Source organism: Typopeltis vanoorti, chromosome 1 (genome assembly GCF_054136105.1).
Source record: "Typopeltis vanoorti isolate ZY-2024b chromosome 1, IOZ_Tvanoo_1.0, whole genome shotgun sequence".
Lineage (NCBI taxonomy): Eukaryota > Metazoa > Arthropoda > Arachnida > Uropygi > Thelyphonidae > Typopeltis > Typopeltis vanoorti.
Genome location: NC_143549.1, coordinates 18,805,816 through 18,825,234, shown reverse-complemented (window position 1 = coordinate 18,825,234; position 19,419 = coordinate 18,805,816). Strand labels below are relative to the sequence as shown.

The 19,419-nt window shown below is 37.4% G+C and overlaps 1 protein-coding gene across 5 annotated transcripts in view; it reads right to left on the bottom strand.

Moving 5' to 3' along the window:
* The window catches only part of Fancd2 (Fanconi anemia complementation group D2), an 883,021-nt gene that overhangs the window by 151,682 nt on the left and 711,920 nt on the right, over positions 1-19,419 (bottom strand). The gene's annotated exons all lie outside the window — the stretch shown is intronic.

The window sequence follows — 19,419 nt, the reverse complement described above, 5'->3', positions numbered from 1 at the left end:
AGAGTGCACAGGATACAAAACAAGTTAATAAAAGCCTTTCATGGCTAGCAAGAAATTTTAATTTTATACACTAGACTGATGGAGGACAGCAAAAATGATTGTGTACATGGGCAACACCAACCATCTTTAACAAAATTCTAGCAGGATATAAATCAGTTGCAATATGTTGTGTGATGTGCTACTGTGATCTGTGATATACTGTATGATGTGAAATCCCTAATAAGGTGGGGGAGGGGCAGGGAGCATATCACACACCAGCGAGCAAAAGTGAATGAACACTAATTCATATCCTGATTATATTGTCAGGAAGTAAGAAATTCTGAGCTAATAAAGATTTTAATACGAGTTTTCCTACAGTGTTATAATTTTTTTCAAAACTGAACATGATGAACTGAATTATGACTACCCATGAGAATAGGTACTCCCCAATGAGCAGAACCATCTCCAGTTCTGTCATTGTGTGCAAAAGTGATATTCCTGAAGGTATGGTCATCACTGTTTTAAATATGTTTCCATTAGATAAAAACAAAGAGGTTTGTGTTTCTGCAGCAGTTACTGGATATTATCAATATTGTGGTGAATCTCATGAAAATTTAATTGCAAAATTTTTGTATAATTTTGGCTTTGCATACTTATATAATTTCTGTAGAAAGTATTTTTAACTTGGGTATAGTTATGTTAAAGATACCAAGCAATTTTAAACCTGGTTTTACTCCATTTTTTCCAAGTAAGCAAACAGACAAAATGTCAAGTTTGCACCTGCAATATATGCAAGGCTAGCTGATCCCACAGGTAGTGCAAGACCAAGGCAACTCATGGTAGAGGTGGAGCAAACTCTGATCACTAATCTTAATATTTACCCTTAATGCCAAAACACATCTCCAAGAAGGGGATGTATGATGTTTTGTATTAAAGGCAAGGGGCCACTACCCAGACCGGTTTCGACCTTTATTGAGGTCTCATCAGTGGGGAGCCAGGCTGGAATTACAGCTCTGCATTACTAAATCTTGGTATTTCCAGCCTGGCTCCCCACTGATGAGACCTCAATAAAGGTCGAAACCGGTCTGGGTAGTGGCCCCTTGCCTTTAATACAAAACATCATACATCCCCTTCTTGGAGATGTGTTTTGGCATTAAGGGTAAATATTAAGATTAGTGATCAGAGCTTGCTCCACCTCTACCACGAGTTGCCTTGGTCTTGCACTACCTGTGGGATCAGCTAGTCTTGCATATATTGCAGGCGCAAACTTGACATTTTGTCTGTTTGCTTACTTGGAAAAAATGGAGTAAAACCAGGTTTAAAATTGTTTGGTATCTTTAACATTATATAATTTCTGAAAGGTTGAGGGTTGACCTTGTCAGGTTTATATTTCTCATTAGATTTTGGGAAGTATGGACAACCAGTGTTCATCTCTTCCTCTGGAAACATATGCAGTACATAATAAATTTAGTCTAACGCTTTATCCAAGTGTATGCAAACGAAGTTTGCACCTGAAGTATCTTCAGGACTGAGGCAACTAATGGGAAAGGTGGACTAAGCTCTCACCACTTGTCTTAGAATCTCCGATAATGCAAAGCGCATCTCCTTGCAGACATGTATGATGCTATGCATTAAAGGAAGGGATATTACGCAAACTGGTTTCGATCTTTATTGAGGTCTCGTCAGTGCGAACCAGACCCACAGGTGGTGATACTAAGGTGTCTCCCCTTATTATTAAATTAGTCTGGATTAGTGAAAGACTTTGGAAGTTTTTTCCCACTTGGTTAAACTATAATAAATTTAGTTTAATCCTTTACCCAAGTGTAAGCAAACAAAGTTTGCACCTGAAGTATCTTCAGGACTGAGGCAACTCATGGTAAAGGTGGGCTAAGCTCTCATCACTTGTTTGGACCTTTGTTGTTTCGACCTTCATTGAGGTCTCATCAGTGGGAGCCAGACCCAAAGGTGGTGATACTAAGGTGGAAGTAATAGAGAAGTCATATTTACCTATACAAGTTGCCAAAAGGTGTCTCACCTTATTATTAAATTACTCTGGATTAGAGAAAGATGTTGGAAGTTTCTTTCCACTTGGTTAGACTATAATAAATTTAGTTTAATCCTTTACCCAAGTGTAAGCAAACAAAGTTTGCACCTGAAGTATCTTCAGGACTGAGGCAATTCATGGTAAAGGTGGAGTGGACTAAGCTCTCATCACTTGTTTGGACCTTTATTGAGGTCTCGTCATTGGGAGCCAGACCCAGAGGCGGTGATACTAAGGAAGAAGTAATGGAGAAGTCATATTTACCTATATGAGTTGCCAAAAGGTATCTCCCTTTTGGCAACTATATTATTATTAAATTACTCTGGATTTAGAGAAAGAAGTTGGAAGTTTTTTTTTCCCACTTGGTCAGACTATAATAAATTTAGTTTAATCCTTTATCCAAGTGCAAGCAAACAAAGTTTACACCTGAAGTATCTTCGGGACTGAGGCAAAAATTACTTTCAGCTTAGTATCACCACCTCTCGGTCTGGCTCCCACTGACGAGACCTCAATAAAGGTCGAAGGGCCACTACTACCGGTCTAGGTAGTGGCCCTTCCCTTAATGCATAGCATTATATATGTCCGCAAGGAGATGTGCTTTGCATTATGGGAGATACTAAGACAAGCCATGAGGGCTTAGTCCACCTTTACCACGAGTTGCCTCAATCCTGAAGATACTTCAGTCCCAAACTTTGTTTGCTTACACTTAGATAAAGGATCAAACTAAATTTATTATTTTCTAACCAAGTGGGAAAAAAAAATGCAATACATCTTCCAGTGTATTCAGGATCATTGGGTTACTTTCAGTGGATAGGGCAGCATCCATAAGCATCAATACTTTGCCATAATTCTTTTCACAAGTGAGTTCTCATGCAATGGAACCATTTCTAGAATGAGATCATATATTGCAAAAATGATGCATTCAACAAAGAAACATAGCCATGATCATAAAGTTCTGGTATGGCCAAATTATCAAATAGTGGAATAGACATGAGTTTGAGTTGCTATTGGCCTTTTTTAAATCATTATTTTCTAAGCATAAGAGGATCTCAGAGCATGTATGGTGGTGGTGACTAACTTTCATTTTGCCTCCTGATATAATACATTTTGTTCTGTTTTTATTATAGTAATATTTTCTCATCTTTCTACTTCTGACATTCAAGGGAGTACGCTGGATGATCTCCCTGAGAGTTTACACATTTAATTTTATTGGGAGAGCAAGACTGGTTATTGTACTCTTTACTACTACATCGGGCAGAGCCATGACGGGCAGTTTGGGCTTGTCCGTATTTCTGGCATTTGAAGCATTTAAGTGGATAAGAATGTATAGTCTAACAGGACAACTGACATACACTTGAAGAATTAGTAGTATCGATGTTAAAAATGATATTTTTTCTGGTTGGAACCAGGTGACCATCCCTACAGATCAGGATGCATCTTAGACATGTCACCCACTGATCTTTGAGCTCTGAACATCTCATCTCATCAGGAACCTCTAGGACAGGAGTCTTCAACCTTTCAGACAGTGCAGGCCGCATTAAAAATTTCAATGAAGCCCGCGGGCCACTAAGCTATACTGCAGTATTTAGAATTGTAAGATGCTTTCCAGATTCACAAGGAATGCTGTGCATTTGATACTTTACATAAAATCCTATAAAAAATAAACAAACTCAGCTTTAAGAGTGTAGGTAAGAGTCGGGTTCATGATAAGTAAATACAATCAATGCTCGATAAAAGATAATTTAATGAAGAAAACATTCATTTTTTACAATGTCAATGGGCAACTTGGCAATGTTTTTTCTTGACCAGCTTGTCGATGTTCGCATCAATGTTGTAAGTCGCTATGCACAGAGTATTCTCAAGATGTTAGTCTGTAATCTGCGTTCTTGTCTTGGACTTCACATGCTTCGTTCTGGAGAGGAAATGCTCATATAAGTATGTGCTTCCTAACAAACCACACATTTTTAAACATGCTGAAGAAGATTAGGGAATGCATCCTCAGAAATGCAGTCTTTGTAAAATGCAAGCAAGGGCACATTGAATAATTTTTCTCTCAAAGAAGAGTTGTTTTGGAGTTCAAGCAGCTCCATTTGTACTAAGCCTGGCATTTCGGCAGCATTAACACTGAATGGCATTGAAAATAAATCTAAAGTAGACTGTTGGTTATGAAAATCACTAAATCTCTCTTCGAACTCGCTTCGCAACACGGCTAATTTTGTAGCGTATTCATCAAGAGACGAACAGTTAGACTTAGCGAGAAGCTGAAAATGAGTTAAGATTTTTTTTGTGAGTTGTGCCTCCCAAAGTTTGAGCTTGTTCACAAAAGCTTTAATGTGATCAAACAAAGCGTGCACCATTTGGTCTTTGGAGTGTAGCCGCGTATTTAGGTCACTCATATGCAAAGATGTCGGTCACAAAGGCAAAGCCTGTCATTCACTTTGGATCATTAAATTCCACAATCAGATTCCCCTTGGTTTGCATGAACTGCTGTATTTCGCTCCTTAAGTCAAAGACTCTTTTAAGAACCTTCCCTCTGCTCAACCAACATATTACTATAATAAACCACATCGCCATGATCTGCTTCACACTCTTAGGTCAAAAACTCATGGAATTGATGAAGATTCAATCCTCTTGCCCTAATAATGTTGACAGCCACAATAACTTTCACGACATTCTTAAATCCAATAGTTTTCAAGCACAAATTATCCTGGTGGATTAAACATTGCTAATGGACGAAATCTTTTCCTTCTAGTTCAGGTTCTTTCTGTAGTAGCGCAACAACCCTTCGTTCTTTCCCACCACAGCAGAGGCACCATCAACCACACCCTCAAGGTTGGATAAGCTGAGGTCGAAATGCTGGAGAATTTTCTTGGAGGCTTCAAGAATATCAGTGCCTTTCGTCATTCCCTTCATAGGTACGAGTGTTAGCAGTTCTTCTGTGACAGTGAATTGTTGATCAATGCCATGGCCAAAGATAGCCAGTTGTGCTCTATCCTTCACATCTGTGCTCTCACTAAAGCAAGTGAATATGACGTAAATTCAGATGACCATTTTTTTAAAGTTCCTTCAATGTCATTGGCAAGTTCTTCGACACGTCGTGCTACAGTTATCCCAGACAAACTCGGTTTTTAAAGACTTCCTTATTATTTGGGCACAGAATTTCCCCAGCAGCGATGAGACACCCTTTCACGAAGTCACTGTCCAAGAAGGCTTTTGATTTTTTAGCAATTTTTTTCAGCTATTACATAACTTACTTTGACATATGCTTCGCTCTCTTCCCTCTGCCTTTTAAACGTACCATGCTGTCTATAATAAAATTAGTTTAGTCCTTTATCCAAGTGTGAGAAAACAAAGTTTGTGCCTGAAAGTATCTTCAGGACTGGGGTAAGGTGGTACAACTGTACCACCTTACCCCAGTCCTGAAGATACTTTCAGGCGCAAACTTTGTTTGCTCACAGTTGTACCACCTTACCCCCAGTCCTGAAGATACTTTCAGGAGCAAACTTTGTTTGCTCACACTTGGATAAAGGACTAAACTAATTTTATTATACTCTAACCAAGTGAAAAATAAACTTTCAAGTACCATGCTGTCATTTTAATTCAATTTGGAGACAGTTCACTTTGTCCACACGAAGCTGCCCTTGAAAGTGATCGAAATTGGACACATGCTTTTTCTCATAGTGTCGATTTATACTGTATTGTCTTGATACTGACACTGACTCAGAACAAATTAAACACACTGGCTTATTGTCGATCGGCACAAAAAAGCACAGGTTGGTCCACTTTTCATTAAAAACCCGACAAGAATCACTTGATTTAAGCTTTTTTACTCGTAGACGACATAGTGATGGAAGGTGAACCCAAAAAATGATCCAAAATGGGCATGTAACAGTTATTATCCACTGAATATGTCTCACACTAATGAAAAAAGTCTGGCAATATAAAACCGCAATAGGCTATGGCTGACACGACGAACCTGCGTGCACTTATACACAAATATCACAATGTTCACGACTGTCTGCCTGTGGATGAGATCCTCTTGTATATATATATATATGAAAATAACAAAGTATTGAGAACCTTTGGGATGTATCTGGAAGGCACTAGACAGCACACTTGAACGAACTACTACTTCAGCCATCTACCTGCGACGATAGTACTAGCACTTAAGTACAGCTTGTCACTGGTAGATGGCTGAAGAAGCATGTCTATTTAATATTTATTTTTATATGATTTTATGTAAAGTATCAAATGCACAGCGTTCCTTGTGAATCTGGAAAGCATCTTATAATTCTAAATACCGCAGTATAGCTTAGTGGCCGGTGGGCTTCATTGAAATTATTATTTATTTAATCACATTTTTAATGTCGACTAGTTATTTTTTCAAAAGGGCCGGAGGGCCATGGCAAAAAGCTCCATGTTCCATGTGTTGAAGACACCACCTGCTCTAGGAGATTCCATTCTGAGATCAGTCCTTTACAGGAATTGAGTGTTTTATGGAGTGTAACTGAGATTGATATTCCACTCATTGATGTAACTCTGAGTTTTTTGGATTGCTGTTGACATGTTGTTTCCACCAGAACATTGCGAAAATGTAGCATGAAGAAGGGTGACATTTTACATGTTGGCTTTCCACTTTGCACGAATGATAAAACAAATACATCTGTACTGGTATCACATTTTTTGTTTCTTATTTCTGTTATAAAAAGGTGTATCAATGATATTGTTACTTGCTTGGGACTTTGTTAGGGCCCTTGAAACAACTGAGGATGAAGAGAGGTTGATGCTTGAGAGGTTTTTGGTTCAGTACCAGAGCTCCCCACCCTCCATGGAGCCACACATGGATACCCACTATCAGGAAAACAATGACTACTACACTTGGGACAAAATGCTAAGGTTACCCGGATGCTATACATCCCTGTAACAGCATTTTGGTAGAGGGACAGTGCCCAAGGCTCTGACCCTGGACCAAAGGAAAGGAGACTTATTGCAACACCCTTGACCTTTGTAGGCATGTCCATTAGCTGTTTGATCCTGGCTGGGCCATCCAGGACCATCCGTCTTACCGAAGAAGAGGCCAAAGTATTACAACAATACCAGGATTTCCCTTTCCGGATGTCCATGGGTCGCACTGCATGGGAAACACAGCAGCAAGGTAATGGATGCAGGTGATGGTAGTCTGGAAGATAGGCTAGTGGAAAAAGACTCAGGAAAAGTAGAGTGAAGAATATGTAAAGAAAAGCAAATAAAAGAGGAAGAATGAAAAGGGCTAGTATCATCACTCATAAGTCCCTTCCGCCATGAACAGGTCCTCACATTGTGGAGAAAGGCTAAGAAAAACTGTGGAAGGAAAGCTTGAAGAAGAACAAGCTAGTATACAGGCCAGGAGGTTGTGTAGTCAGGATCAGGTTTTCATTTAAAACAAACAGTTGAGAAATAAGAGTATTGTGTTTTGATAGAAGTGGTGCCATTGTTTAGTTTGAGGATTAAGAAGAGGGGGGTGGGGAGCGAGTTGGGTGTAGTGAAGCAATGTGTCCTGTGATAAGGAGTCTTTGGAATCCTTAAAATTGACACATAATAATAACAATGTGATAAAAGAAAAGTTCGTCAAAACATTGTTATACAGTGCAAATGGGACATTATATTGAGAAAAATATAGTTGATATTTGAGTAGTGAGCAAACGGTTACAGGAGGACAGGAAAATGACCTGATGTTAAATCAGGTGTGAGACATGGGTGCACATTATCTCCATTGCTATTCACCAAATATTTGAATCACATTAGAAAAAGAATGTGGTATTAAACCTGATATCAATTGGAGATGTTAATCTCAGGTCTTTGCCTTATAAACAGGACGTTATATTCTTAAACAAATCTGGTAGCAGTATCTAGAATTGCCTTCTTAACACATTCACTGCCAACTACGAGTATACTTGTAGTTGGTATATGAGTCTCACAAGCCAGTTATGAATATACTCGTATGCCACTTACTGCCGGCAACAAGATTACCCAAATTGACCTTGAAGAAGTGAAAATGCTGGCTTGTGGAGCTAGCAGCAAAAGTGTGTATACTCGTAGATGGTATATGAGCTTCACAAGCCAACTACGAATATACTCGTATGTTGATTACCGCCAGCAACGAGATTACCCATACTGACCTTGAAGAAGTGAAATTGCTTGGTGTACGGTAACAAACTATACCCGAGCAGCTTGGCAGTGAAAGTGTGAATAACTGCTGTAATAAATTAGGTATGAAAATTAGCAATAAAACAGAAAAAAATGAAAACAGGCAATAATATCAGAAACATCAACTGCATCCTAAATCAATAGAACAAAAAAGATATTCTACTTATTTATGCAAAATTTCTCTTGAAGAATGGCAGATCATTATCATTATCATCATCATCTTCAAATTCCTGATATGTACCCTCAAGGGGTGTATAGGATATGATAGTACTACATGAAAAATTTAAATCATTACTAACTTCCTACATACAATTTTCCTCCAAATCAATCTGTTACATGTCAAGGCACCTAACATTATCAGATCTTATATTTCAATCCTCTAAGGCACTTTTTACTGTATCAATCCACCTATATCTTGGTCTTACTCTGGGTCTTTTTCCTGCCAACCCAGCAGAGAACATTTGTTTTACTAATCTTTCCTCTTCTCATTCTGTTTAAGTGACCATACCACCTGAGATTATCTCTGCTAACACATTCTTGGATACTAACAATGTTAAGTTCTTTCCTAATATCCTCATTTTTAATATGATATTTCCACTGATGCCATCTGTGGTCTTTGGTCAAGTGTTTCATTTTTAACCCAGCTTTCAGATCCAAAATTGGTTTGCAAACTGTCTTGTATACAGCTAATTTCGTGAAAATTTGACTAATTTCTCTCTTATTCCATACAAATTTATTTACTTGACTTCCGACCATACCAGCTTTTTGATTCTGTTGTCTATTTACATTTTTAATTTACCATCTTCACTAAAAATCATGCCTAAGTAGCAGAAATGTTTTACATCTTCTATAGGTTCTCCATTCACAATGCAGTTGATATTTTCGTTGCTTCTGACTGTTTTCATTTTCTTTGACTTGTTATTGCTGACCTTCATATTAAATTTATTACAACAGTTATTCAATTTAGTCAGGGAATCTAGCAGACTTGTACTAAATTTATTTAGAAGTATAAAATCATCTGAACAAAGTAAAGAGCTGAGATTAACATCTCCAATTTTGATATCAGGTTTGATACCACTTTCCTTCATAATGTGATTCATATAGATAACAAATAACAGATGAAATAATGTACAACCTTGTCTGAAACCAGATTTAACATAAAAAAATCTTCCTGCACTTCCTTCAATTTTAACTGCTGACTTACAACTCAAATAAAGACTAAGGATTGCTTGATATATGAGGATGGTCTGAAAAGTTCTCGGCGTAAAAATGAAAAAACAAATTTATAATATCAAAATTATTTTTTATTTTTCAATATAATCTCCCTTAAGACTAATACATTTATTCTAGCAATGCTCCAGTGCCTTTATCCTGTCCCTGTAGTGGTTCTCAGTAAGATTTGCAAAATACACCTCTACAACTGCAATCACCTCTTGATTCAAAGAAAAAATGCTAACTAGTGAAGAAGAGTTTCAGTTTTGGGAAGAGATAGAAGTCAGAGGGAGCCAAATTTGGGGAACAGGGTGGAGATGTTCCAACAATTCATAGTGCAGATCCCTTAATTTTCCCATTGCCAAAACTCCTTTGTGGACAGGTGCATTGTCCTGATGAAAGATGATTTTTTTATTCTGCAAACCGGGTTTTCTCACAAATTCTCACAAATTTTTTCTTCTGGTTAAAAGATCAGAATAATATTCATCGGTTATTGTTTTACCCATTTCAAGATAATTAATAAGCAAAATGCCTTTAGCATCCCCAAACACCGATGCCATGACTTTTCCTGCTGATGAAACTGACTTTGTCTTCTTTGGCGCTGATGCAGCTTCTGTCCACTGTTTTGACTGCTGTTTGGATTCTGGTGTGTAACGGAGAATCCAAGTCTCACCCATAGTAATAAATCGATGCATAAAATAAGTTTTATTCTTCTTAAAACACTCCAAATACTGTTCAGAGATTTTCATGTGAGTGCATTTCTTATCTGTTGTGAGCAAGAGCGCTGTAACCATCTTGTGCAATGCTTTTTCATTTGCAATTTTTCATGTAAAATATATCATACATGTTTTCTTTTGAAATGCCTATAGTCTCAGCAATTTCATGCACTTTCACTTTCCGGTCATCCAATACCATATTGTGCAATTGATCAATGATTTCTGGTGTTGTTACACTTTTTGGACATCTTTCACGTGGATCATCTTCAAGGCTGGTACAGTGACGCTTAAAATTGGCAGCCTCTTTCTTAATTGTCGACAACAAAGGAGACGAGCATCCATAAACGTTTATGAACTTCAAATGAATTTCTTTTGGCATTAAACCTTCTTTAATAAAGAGTTTTATAACCACACAATACTCAATTTTATCCATTTCAAGGGATACCATACAGACAACACTTTTGCTTCAGATAGCTGTATAAAACAACTAGTTGATAGAATGACTTACAATTTCACATGGATGCTTATGACAGATGTACCAACTTAGAAAAAAAAATCTTGCCGATAGTGTTGCCATCTATGGTTGAGGCGCAAGAACTTTTCATACCACCATCGTAATGCTCCATCGACCCCATACAACTTTTATATACAAAATAGCTTTTCTCTTGGAACCTTGTCATATGCCTTTTCCAGATCTACAAAACTTAAATACAGATCTTTGTTATATTCCTATGATTTCTCAACTATTTCCCCTAAAGTGAAAATGTGATTCTGACAGTCTCTATTTGGCCTCAATCCAGCATTCTTCACCAAGGTTTCCTTCTCAACCGTTCTCAAGTATACTTGCATAAATCTTACCAGGAGCACTCAGTAGGGAAATATCTCTGTAATTCTCTTAATAATTAAAATATTATCAATTTTAACTTATATGAGAACCTGGTTAGAAATAAAACACATGATCAAAGACTGGAGACCATATTTATGAAAGATTAGGGAAATGAATAGTTGTCATGAATTACAGCAATCCCTCGATTAGTGTGATTAATGTGTTCTTTAAAACAGGCACATTAATCGAAAACACACTAATCGAATATAATAACCTATGGGAAAGTATAATTCATTCCTCAGATTTCTTTTTAGACCTTTAATTTTTTTTTATAAAAGAATTAGGATATGTATCAGGGCCTAGCTAAAGGAAATCCATGAAGCTGAAAGACAATAAAACATATTCAGAATATAAATTTATTATTCTGCTTCTTAACAAAGAATTGAGCTAATGTAGTTTCAGGCATTCTGTTTCTTTTTTCATACAACTGACGGTATGGCCCTATTGCCTCTTATACAAATTTTACTGGTTGTCTCTTCACCAGGGTCAGTATCTAAATATTGCTGCTTAAAAACTTTGATTGTATGAAAACTATAGTATTTTCAAATTGTTTCTGTGAAACCTCTTTGGGCTTGTCAGTGATTAAATTCTCTTCATATTCTTCAGGATCTTCCCGCTGTGCATCTAAATTTAGCAGGTCAGAATCATTCAACTTCTCAGAATGAGATTTAATTAACTTAGATTCATTTGAAAAGCCTCTAAAATCATTTGCACAATGTGGAAGAATGTGCTTCCAAACGGCTTGCATATTGCTAGCAGTAATTTCATTTGACTTTGCGACTTTATAACCAAGCTGAGATTTCTCTGATTTGGCTAGAAAAGTCTTGGAAGGTATTCACTTCAAAAACAAAAGGCCGCTTTCGTTGATATTAAATAGTTGTTGATCACAATAGTTCCCTTCTTACACAATTTTCTTCCACATCTCTGGATATCTCTTTATCTGCAACCCACTTGCAGCTTCGCCTGTGATTAGAATATTATGTAGGCTATTTATCTTTTTGAAATGCTCAAATCACCCAGCACTAAAGTGGAATTCTTTTTCTTTTCCATCATTGATAGCCCTTTCTTTCCAGGTTACGAAGAGACAATGCTTGATTTAATAAAGCCAGTGTTCAGCGGGATCCATTTTTGGTTACAATCTTTGATCCATGTAAAAAGACATCTCTCTAATTCAATCATTATAATACTTTGATTTTCAGTGCATGCATGAAGAACAAGAAGCAGCTTTACCTTTCTCTTTGTATTCAGCAGTTGATTCACCCATATATGTGTTCTTGTCCTATTTTTTTTTGCTCAGGACTCGTCTTATTCATTTCTATATCAAGTTTTTTCTTCCAATCAGATTACATTCCGAATCATTTTCACACTTCTATTTTTTGCTCACTAATTCTTTTACTCATGATGAAAGGTTAGGAAAATAATTTAAAATAAAAAAAGTATTGCACGAGATATGATCAGCAAAATGCTATGTAAAGCAGATGACAAATTTTGGCAGTAAATTTGAAACATAGTGTATGGAAATTATAAAAATAATTATAATTAAAATTCTGAATATTTTTACGTATTGTTTATGTTAAAATGTTTATTAGTTTTAGTTTCATAACATGAATTGTCGGCACTTGCGATGTGCCCGACTGATATGTAAAGAAGTTAAAAAATTGATGTACTTACTGGATTTGATATTTGTATTACTTGCAAGAATTTGATTGTAATTTGAAATATTAAGTTTTGTGTTTTTATGAAGACATTCTCTCTTGTTGCTAACAGAGAAAGCAGATCGATACTGTTTTGATGGGTGAAGCATAAATGCTTTTCATATTCTGCTCCATCTGAAAAGGAAAGTTCTTTGGGTGGAGAGTTATTGAGCTTTAAGCTCGCCCTGAAAGGGGCATGAGATTAGCTGTGTTCAGCTGAGCATAGAATTGATTTGGGTCTCTTGTATTTGCAGAAATCTGCTTCATTATAGTCTGAAGCTTGCTTGATCAGTGGGTTCGGATGATTAATTATCTTGATGAAGAACTTTTCAGCTAGGTCGTGAAGGAGAGATGTGATGTAGGAAATGTTGAGGTCTCTGTGAATTTGGGAGTTTCTGATAAACCACGGAGCATCCAAACTCATTCTCAAACATTTGTTCTGTATTCTCTGCAGCTTTTGAATATTTGTTTTCGAAGTATGACTCTATGCAGGAGATGCGTAAGTGATGACTGGGCATATTACCATCTTGTATATGAGCAGTTTGTTCTGAGTATTGAATTTACTTTTTCTGTTGATCATGGGGTAGAGTTGCACTATTACTTTGGATGTCGTTGAACTTATATGTTCTATATGATTGGTGAATTGTAGTTTTTTATCGAGAATTACTCCGAGATATTTGACTGTATTCTGCCATGGGATTTTAACACCTAGTAAATGTATATCTTCCTTGATTTGAGGTTTTTTTTCTAGTGAACAGTAATGGCTGAACTCTTTTGTGGATTGGATTGGATTAACCAGTCCATCAACCATTTCTCTAATGTGTGGATGCTGTTTTGGAGTCTTCTGACAGTTAGTTTGGGGCTGAGAGATCTTGCTAATAATGCAGTGTCATCAGCATATAATGCAGTGATTGTTGAGCTTGGGTTTTGAGGGATATCAGCAATATAGATAGAAAACAGCAAGGGAGCGAAGAGCGAGCCCTGAGGAACTCCTGCCAGAACCTTGCGTCTGGTTGATACAGTTTCATTTATTTTGACTTGCATGTATCTGTCTCTGAGGTAAGAGTGAATTATTTTAACTAGATTAGTAGGCATATTGAATGTGATGAGCTTGCAGAGGAGACCCTGATGCCACACCTTATCAAAAGCCTTTGCAGCATCTATAAAGACTGCAGCTGTATGAAGGTTCCGGTTGAAGCCTTCGGAGATATGTTCGATCGGCCTGTGGATCTGTTGAACAGTGGAGTGATTTTTTTCTAAATCCTAATTGCTCATTTGGGATTATATGTAATTGGTCCATTTGTGATTGAAGCCTAGTAAGGACTACTTTTTCTGCGATCTTACCAAGGTTAGAAAGAACACAGATGGGTCTGTAGCTTTCAGGGAGTTGGGCGTTTTTTCCAATCTTTTTGATTGGTGTGACATCTGCTATTTTCCATGTTAAAGGGAAATACTTGAGTCTGAGGATGGCATTAATTATGTTGACTAGATGTACAATGGCTTTTCTGGGGAGTAATTTAATTATTTTGTTTGTAATTCCATCTAAACCTGGAGCTTTATTGTTGTTCAGGTGGGTTATAATGTTTATAACTTCTGTTGGAGAAGTGGGTGTGAGAGGTTCTAGGTCATCTTTTTGTTGTGTTATGGCCTGCCTAACTCGGCGGTGAATCTTGTAGATGAGATTGATGTTCAAATTTTCATATGAGGGGTTGCATTGAGTTTCCAAGCTGTCGGCCAGAGCCTCTGCCTTTTCCTTGTCAGTATGAGCTATTCCTTTCGTGGTCTGAATTGGGGGTAAAAGTTGTCTTTTAGTATGGAAGGTTCTCAGAAACTTCCAAATAGAGTTGTCTTCTGGGTTTAATTTTGTTAGCTTAGATTCCCATTCTTGGTTTCGATGTTTTTGGAGGGATTCACAGACTTGTCTGTTTAATTTATTAAAATTTCTTTTATCTTGAAGGGCTCTCATGTTATGATACCTCTTTCTGGTTTTGTTTTTCAGTCTAATTAAATCCATGATTTCCTCGGGGATCCGACCACTTGGATGAAAGACTGTAGTTTGGGTGATCGACTTTATTGCATTTTTGATTTGACTGGTAAGGTGTTTGCAGCCAATTCTATTTCCTCTTTAGTGTGAATAGTAGGGACTGGGCCAATGTGATCAGGTAGGATTCTGGAGAGTTTGTTCCAAGATATGAAAGAGTGGGGAGGGGAGAATTGTTCTTGTGTACCAAGTTGAAGCAGAATAGGGTTGTGATCGAACGAAAGTTCATTTATTGTTTCCAGCTGATATTGGTATCTGATGTTTTTGAGGATGACTATGTCCAGTACATCTGAACTTCCAGTTGAGCTGTGATGGGTCGGCTCTGTGGGTCCTGTTACAACAATAGAATGTTGTGTTGAGTAATGGTTTAGAGTTTGACCTTTGTCGTTGATTGTGGAGCTATGCCAGGCTGTATGTTTGGCATTAAAGTCACCAGCCATGATGATGGAGTCTGTGAAGCCGAGAATGGAGTCCAAGTCAGATACCAGCAATGGAATGCTGGGTGAATTATATGCGGCACAGATTTTGATATTGCCAGCATTGTTGGTATGAACTTCAATGCCTGTTATCTCTAGGTTCTTGGTTTGGGGATTGGTCAGAACATTGTGGCTTAGGTAGTTTTTAATGTATATAGCTGTTCCTCCTCCGCTGCTGGTGAGTCTATCTGTTTTGTACATAATATAGTTCTGTAATTTGGGATTATTAGTTGGTCTGAGATAAGTTTAATTTACCAGTATTATGTTAGGATTGTGTCTGTGAGAGAACTCTTGCAGCTCCAGAATTTTGTTATTGAGTCCGTAGGCATTCCATGCAGTGATCATGAGAGAATTGGGATGGAATTTTCTTTTATTCATTATTGAGGGCTGTCAGAATTGAGTGGGTACCTTGTAGGAATCTTTTCGTGGAGGACAGCGAAGGATTTGTCAAACTGAATTCTTTAACATGGTAGCTAGTGAGGCAGTTAGTACTGATGTTAGATTCGCGCTTATATGGTCATGAGATGGAGTAGCCTTTGTTCGTGCTGTCTCTACATAAGTTTTAGGCATTTGTTTCCTTTCTTGAGTTGTCGAGCTGGAGATAATTTAGACTGGGATGTGATTTGCACGGCTGTCTTGAGCATCGCTGAAATGTGTTGGAAGGGTAGTTTTTCCTGACCCTCGGTTATTTGGGTGTATAATGCATCCCTTGTAGTTAGCAGGGTGAGGTCCTCCACAATTGGTGCATTTAGCTGGAGTGGATCTTGGTTTTGTACACATGACGGTCTGGTGGCCCTCGCCACATTTTAAACACCTTTAATGTGCCTTGCAAAGTTTTTGGGCATGGCCAAACCTTTGGCACTGCCCAGCTGTCGACTTCTTCCTTAGTGACTCAGTAGAAATTCTGAGGGCACATATCGTTGTCAGTTCCTAAATCTCTTTCTGTGTCTTATCCATTTCTACGAGCACCAGTGGCATTGGTCGTTTATCTGCCCTGAGCATCCTGCTCACTTTCACTGGTGTTAGGCAACGACTCATAAGATCAGCAGTGATTTCTTCACAGGTGACACCCTCGGTCACTCTGCGCAACACAACCTTGAGATTCTTCTCACTAGGTAAAGCAAAAATGTGATATGGAAGACTTTTGTTGTCCATTAATCTTGTCAGCTGTCTGTAGGCTGGCTGGATTTTGACTCCTACATCTTAATTTTTAGCCCAGGAATATGTGATTTTATGTTCCCCAAGGGCTGATGTGACAGTGGTCCATTTGTCTTTGTCCCTTAGTATCACTGGTGGAACCGTTTCAGTGTTCCTCGGGACTTCTAATGTTGATGTCTTCATCCACCCGGACTTCTATAGTTCTTCTTTTGTTGGAGTGCTCCCCTTGAGAGATGTTTTGACAGGGGGATTTTGGTAACAGAGCAGCAACGAGTTCATCTTGTGAGATCTCATTCTCCTCCTCCTCTCCATCCTGATCATTAGAGTGAATATATTGTTTTATAAATCCTGGCCAGTCGGATTCTAACTTAACTATTATGAGTTTGAGTACCTCTAGGGACTGCTCCTTATTAAGGATCTGGATCTGTTCTTTGATGTTATCTATGTCAAACTGGTGATTTCCTGCCAGCAGAAATTAGTTAATAGCAGTATAAATAATCCCGCAGGGCCAGGGGCCTGCCAGCAAAGTATCCTGTAGACCTAGATGGATTACAAGCAGTGTATAATCCTGCAGGGCTTGAAGCCTGCCAGCAAGTGTCCTGTAGACTGAGTTGGTCTACTAGCAAAGTCTGGTTAGCACCTACTAATTGGGGAAAAGGAGTATCAATATCTCACTTGGCCACAGTTTAGAAACCTACCTCCCTATAGAACCTTAATTCCACCACTGGTCCACATTGCGGGTGGGGCCTGCCGGCCATTTGACTGAGAGGGGGAGACAGTGAATCACACTGTGTTAGCACCAGTGCAACATGAGATTACTGAGAAACCTTGTATGCAATGTAATCAGGCTCAGTCTAAAATAACACGTCCGTTCTCTGCAATTGCTGCCTTCTCCCTCATTCGCTAACAGAGACAGCATGTCAGCCATTATTTATACATAACTTTCTCGCTTGCCACTTTCGTGGAGTGCGCATGCTCGCCGAGAAGTTTGATGAGTCATTATGACAGCTGACTAGAAATCGTTCAGTATCTGAGTAACGGCTGAAAACAAGATAGCGTTTGGAAGGAATTTAGAACACAGGCCGGCAGATATTTAGGTTCGGAGGAATTTGAGTTTTTTTTATGTGACAGTCGGAGGAAAATTAATAGTATATTCTGAAAAAAGGAATCGTGGAACTATTAAGTTTAAAGTGGAATGAGTATTGATAAATAAAAGGGAAATATTTGCTATAGGCCTTTTAAAAGGAATATTACAGGAAACACTAAGTGAAAGATTTATAGTAGATTCCGAAAAGGGAATCGTAGAACTGTAATTTTTTTTAATTGGAAGAGTTAAGACTGTCAATAAGGTTTTAGTGAATAAAAGAAGAATCTGCTATTTACGTTCTAAAGGAATGTTCGAGAAAACTCTGATTAGGAAGTTTCATCTGTATTAAGGACGCTGGATCTGACTATTATTTCTACTGAAGAAAAGAGACAGAATTAAGTTCGGAAGTATTAATGTGTGCTACATAAGCGACGAGAAAGGATCCTGTAAAAATGAAGAATAAAGTCATTTATCTTCGGAAAAGGGCCTTCACAGAGAGAGAAACTGACTATGAACATTTTGTCATTGTGCAAACAAAGTGTTTAGTCTAGTCTTAAGTATAGGTTTTTTTTTAAAAGGCCTTGGATCCAATTAATTTGTAATTAGTTATGTAATATTTGTTTGAAGTGTATATATATTGTTTTTGTTATATTAAATGTGTTTATTTTGTATTTTGGTCTTGAGTCAGTGATTATTTGGATTCTGAAAGAATGAGTTAAGATCATTGCGCCAATTGGATTGAACCCTTGTGCACATATAGGTACACTCGGAATTAAATAAAAAAATAATTGTTAGAAACAGAGATCATCTCTATGGTAGGATTAATATTAAGATAATATCTATGAATACTCTATCTATATAAAAATCTACCATGGCGCAGTCGACAACAGGACTGGTTATGACTTAACTTTATTTTTAGAATCCAGAAAGTAAATCTTGACTCAAGTAAAATGGCTACAGGAGATAGTAATTCTAATGGTGAAATATCTTTAGTTAAAGATGAGGAATTTTTTTAGGTTAATTAATCCAACTTTAGTAATATCTTCTTTCTCAGGAGACAGTAGTGAAAGTGAAACATTTTTTTGATATGCTGAAAAAAGTAGAGATTTAGGAAAATGGTCAGATTTTCATTTGCTGATTATACTTCGCAGTAAATTATTGGGCAAAGCCAAAACATTCTTAAACACATCTCCTTTACTAAGAGACACTGACAGTTATGCATCATTTAAAAGTTTGCTAATATCAGAATTTTCAAGTGTAAGAGAATTAGGGCCTAGCATTTGGAAAAATCAACAGTTCATTCAAGGTAGTAGGGAGTCTGTTTCAGAATATTATCACAGACTTAAGAGCATTGCTCATGAATTTAATGCTTTATCTGAAGAGAAATCCTCTTTAGAATGGTTGCTGTTTAATCAATTTAGGCTTGGCCTTAAAGATAATTTGAAAGAAACAGCATACAAGAAAAAAGTTAAAAATCCTGAACAGTGTTTTGAAATTGTTAAGGATAGGGAAGAGAGACTTGGAGATATATTTCATTCTGAAAATAATAAGCAGATAAATTCTTTTCAGCATAATCAAGCTCATTCTCCTGGCATTGTGGCTGCAGATAAAGTGAGAGAAGGAAAGTTTCATAAATTAAAAGGTGCTAATAAAAAGAAACAGTCTAAGGAAACTTATGTGAATTTCACTGAAGATATTCCAGAATCTGAGTCCAAGGTACAATTACATGATTTGGGAAAATTAGAGGAACTGAAAACATTTCTGAGTGAAGAAATAGAAAGACAACAGAGGCCAATAGATCAAGGACAGGAACTTTTGTTTAAGATGATATCTGATTTAACAATATCCAAGAATACTACAGGTAATCAATCTTTCTTTTGTAAATCTAATGGTATTGACAGGAATAGAACATTTCAAAGGAGATATGTTCCAAAATGCTTTAG